Consider the following 5,412-nt stretch of genomic DNA (forward strand, 5'->3'; position numbering starts at 1 on the left):
GCATGAACCTATAGATAGGATGCATTTCTTATTTATAACACACACAAAATAAGGACTTGAGCTGCCAGTAAATTGTATTAAACAAATTCCTTCTAGAAGTGTGAAAGAGTAGGGCAAGCTCTATGTAAATATGTGACATCTATACTACTATTATAAAGAGAGAACTGTGTCCTTTGAGCCAGGTAAACTCGAAAAGTACACCACCCATCCAAACACCCAATACATCTTTGAAAATGCCAGGGCAAGCAGAAGGACATAGGCTTCATAAAAACAAAATATGTATGTTAGAAGGGAAACGTAATTTTAAAGGGAAAGTAGTCCCTTAGAAGTAGCGCCAGCTAACGATGTGCGTGCTGATGCGTGCTGACATCACAGGGGAGCGGGGAAGCCGAAAGCAACACCCTGCGAGGAGCGGACAGGAGAACGGAAGCAACACCCTCCAAGGTCCGGAGCGCGTAGAGGAGTGTCGACATGCCCAGGGGAGCGCAGAGTAAGAGCAGACAGGAGAGTCGGCAGAAGCGGCCAGGACCAATACAACGAGCGCAGAGAAACAGCAGAAGCGACACCCTCCAAGGTCCAGAGCGAGTAGAGGAGCCTCAACATGCCCAGGGGAGCGCAGAGTAAGAGCGGACAGGAGAGTCGGCAGAAGCGGCCAGGACCAAGAAAACGAGCGCCGAGAACCAGCGGACCCGAGCATGGGCAGAAGCGGCCAGGACCAATAAAACAGGAGCAAGGAAACACTGTAAGTACGCTCTGCTGCTCCCGGCCGCTCTGCTGCGCCTCTCCTGCTGCGATGCTGCCCCCAGCCCCCTTCTGCCCCGGGCAATGACGGGGCAGGCTGATAGTATACATATTTACACATATATGGGAAACGACCAATTCTTGTAGCTTTAATTCATTTACAGTTCGGGACAAGGTGAGGTCAGAATCCATCCCTTGGGCTGGAATCAGGGGTGTTATGTAGGACCCTTCAGCTTCTTCAAGGGGTCCTCAACCCTTCAGGGGCCACCCATTCATCTTGAGGCCAATCTATTTTTGTAAGATATGGGAGGCTCTGGGGCCCCTAATTACATGGGAAAGCCATAGTTTTGCGTTACGCAACTGGCTGGAATGATAACATGAAGTAGGCACTCTGTCTGAATGCACTCAACATCCAATCCCGATCCAATAGGAACAAGTCTCTGAACGCGCTGCCAGCCAACAATGACAATATGTTCTTTACAAGGAGATCTGGGGAAAGGAGAATTTGATAAGAGAAAGAAACAGAGACCCTGGACCTCATCAGTCTTTCTAGTAGTTCAGCGAGGCATGGTTTTCAATGCATGGGTTTTGACTTCTAGAGATAAGAAGAAAACTTCAGTGAGTTTATCATTCTGACTTTCAGACCTAATTCATAATATTGTATATAATATACCCTTTGACAATCTTTGTCTTTTTAACTGTCTGCGGTCTGGTGACATTCTGGGTCTTTCTATAGATGTATCTTATTCTAAGGCTGTGCTACAAATAGCAAGAGTATTTTGAGCTATGATGTGTCAGTTTCTATGTAACCTAATTTCATTATTATACAAATATGTTCTGAGGTTTGAACTATTTTCAACATCACTGATTCATAACTGCAACATAACAATACAATCCCTTCCCTACCTAAGTTGATGACTTAATACCATGTGTGTTTGGTTCAGAAAGTTTACCTTTGTCTGTCAATGATGAGAATCCTATTCACTCCACTTGTGGAAGCAGCAAGTGCGTTTGTTATCCTCGACAGATTACTCCTGAAAACAGCATTCACATATAAATTGAAATCCTTAAGTGTATTTGTGATTATGGAATACTTCTCTGGATCCAGACAATGTGCAAAGTACTCAAAACTCTAGTGACAGGGTCCCGACTGCAGCAACTGTGTATCCCAATTGACTTGCAAAGACACTCTGGACCCATGAGAAACGTATACTCCAAGGGGCATATTTACGAACTCCTTGTGCTGCTGTTGCATCACATTGTATGATGCAAAAGAGGTGCAAACCATCATATCCTATTTATGAGGCCACACAAAGCCCCTTTGCATGGCTTTGCATGGCCTTATGTGTATGGAGTAAAGGAAGTCACTGCGCTGCCTCACTCTGCACTTGGGAGGCATTCCATGGGCGTTGCGGTGGATGTTCCCATGCAACACTCATGGGGCCTCATTTATGAGGCCTTGCGTCAGTTTTGCACTGCTGATGCGTCACTTTTTGTGACGCATCGGCGGCGTAAAACATGCGCCTTGTTGCGCCGTATTTAAAAAGTGACGCATCTAGGTAGATGCGTCACTTTTTAAACCCCTGCGCCACATTATACCTGCGTCAGGTATAATGTATGCAGAGGGGGCGTTCCCCCGCAAAAAGCCTCGTAATAGTGACTCAGTGAAATCTATGAGATTTCCCTGCGTCACTTTTAGGACGCTGTTGCGTCAAAATCTTGCGCCTGCCTCACAGCAGGCGTAAGACTGACGCAAGCCCTTTCACATGGGGCTTTCCCCATGTGAAAGGACGCATTGCTGGAGTTGCGTCACTTTTGTGACACACTCCAGCAATGCGTCACTTTTGCGCTTACAGATACGTCAGAAATACTGACGTATCTGTAACTCCTTGCGACATGATGCGTCATACATTAAATATGACGCATCATTGGTGTCGCAAGGAGTGCGCAGTGAAAAGTGACGCATCGCTGTTTTCATGCAGCGATGCGTCACTTTTCATAAATAAGGCCCATGGATTTTGATGCATCCCCAGATTTACAAGACAATGTAAACCTGGAGCTGCGGCAAAACCTTATACCTCACCAGGGGAGGTGAAATGAGAAGAAATAACTTATTTCTCCTATTTTTTCCTCTTTCTATGTGTTCTGCATTCTGCATGTGCAAGAGTGTCTGCATTGATGCTAGGTGGCTGAAACGGCACCACATGCACAGGGTTAAAGGACAGGAAAGAGCACCATGCCTTAGATGGATCACTGAAATATTATCGACGGTTACATTATCGACTTGCAAAAATATCGTTGAAAAATTATTGACGACAAAAATATCGACTTTCTATACTTATTACACAAACTACAAAAATATCGAGTAAAATATATCGACTCTTTACAATATCGAGTACATAAATATCGACCTACTATATATCTACTACAAATATATAGTTTTTCATAAAATTACACCTAACACTACAAAAATATCGACTACAAAAATATAGAGTACAAAAATATTGTTTCCTTAAAAATATCGAGTTTAATTTATTACCCTTTCATGTCTAAAATACCATATTAATAGTGTAAAAAATGCATGGCACTATACTAAATACATTTTACATATAATACTAGTTACTTTTATTACATTCCTCTTTATCTACATTTTCTATACATTCTATAAAATGCGTGCTATTATTTTATAAATATTCATTACATTTAACTAACATTTTGATTCTTTATTTTCACTTAAACATCTATTTTCTTTAACAACTAACCTGCTTTAATGCAGAAATCACCACATATCACCATTCTCACATCAACAAACACACCAATTATCTTAAAAAAAATTCAAACTAGCCTATACAATGCTTCTTTTCTTCTTACACCCAATCAAATCAAAGCACACAAAATACACATACTATAAAAGGAATACATGCATGCTACCATTTGTTGCTGCTAACTCTATAGAAAGAAGATGCCGACACTCTGAGGATCTTGTTCCTGAACAAACATCTTAAAAGATCCAGCTTACTAGCAAATTATTCAAGTAAGTTACATTTAATTATTTAGAATTCAAATTTTGTAGTCTACTATTTTTCTTATATCTCCTAACTCTTTCACTTATTTTATTTTTTATCTCCTCCTACATTTCTGATAGAGCCTACTCCTAAAAAATTCCTAATACATGCTCCTATTTCTTCACCTGGAATTTCTGATTGTAAGTATATATTAATGCTCTGTTATACACCAACTGCAGTTTTTAAACACTATTTTACAAGATTTAATCTTTATTTTCAATATTTTATTCACAGATAGTCTGAGATTTTCCTATTTCAACTCTACAAATGTCTAAAACTACACTAATTAAACATGTAAGTATATATGTATTTGTTATTAAACACCCACAATTTAATAAGCTATTTTCTAAACACCATATCTTGCATATTACATCTTCCCTACAGATCCTATAAAAATATCCTACATCAACTATACCAAAAGACAAGACTACCCTTGTTAAAAATGTAAGTATACTTGTAATTTTTCTAAAACTCCCGAAAAAAACTAAAACTATGTTCTAAACACCATGTTATATATTTTATATTTCCTCTACAGATTATCTGAATACATCATACATCTACTCTACCTACAGCAAACAAAACTACTGTTTTACAAGTAAGTATATTTTAAAAAATTTCCCATTTCCCAACTGTTCATAATATTTTTACTAATAAATTACATTTATTTATTCTATCTTCTCTACAGATCTCAACTTTACTACCTTGATGTACTCCACCAAATACTACAACTCAACTATTTAAACAAGTAAGTATATCTAATGTTTACATGAAATGTACTACTAAGCTAAATAGAAAACTGCTTTATCCTAGGAAAAACGTTTGTTATGTCTAAACATTTACTTAGCATTTCTATATTTTCATACCAACAGCAATTAAAGAAGAACATACAAGATTATCTTTCAAAACACAGTTCAGCATTTTTGATTACAACTTTTAGTAACTGTAAGTATAAATGCATCAAAAATTATGTATGCACCACAAAGTGAAATATATATTTTTAAAATATGTTTCTTTCTACTCTTTCGTAGAACAAGTAAAACAAAATGACAGAAGGTGCTGAATTTGTTATGTCACAGAAAAATAAATTACTGTTATGCTATATGGGGTATGTTTATAATCAGGAAAGACAAAGTGGCAGAAAAGTATTCTAGAAATGTACCAAATATTACTCAAACAAATGTTATGGGAAGGCTACTACTGCAGAAACAAATTTGGTTTTTACCAGGGAACACAATCATCCCCCCAATGTCACAGAAATAGAAATAAGAGATGCTTTGGAAAGTATAAAAACTGCTAGCACACAAAGTGATAAACCAACAACACAAATCCTTAAAGAAGAACTGTTTAAAAGTTCCATCCCATGCTTCAGGTCAACTACCCTCTATTGACTCCCTTAAACGCACAATTGCACGCACTAAAAGACTAACTACCACAACACAACCTAACCCTACAACATTTGAGGAAATTATTATTTCCCCAGAAATGAGCATAACACACAATAAAGACAAATGTATCCTTTTTGACAATGAAAGCAGTACAAACAGAATCATAATGTTTGACAATGAAAGCAGTACAAACAGAATCATAATGTTTGCAACTGCAAGTA

The sequence above is a fragment of the Lissotriton vulgaris genome, chromosome 8, assembly GCF_964263255.1.
Source record: "Lissotriton vulgaris chromosome 8, aLisVul1.2, whole genome shotgun sequence".
Lineage (NCBI taxonomy): Eukaryota > Metazoa > Chordata > Amphibia > Caudata > Salamandridae > Lissotriton > Lissotriton vulgaris.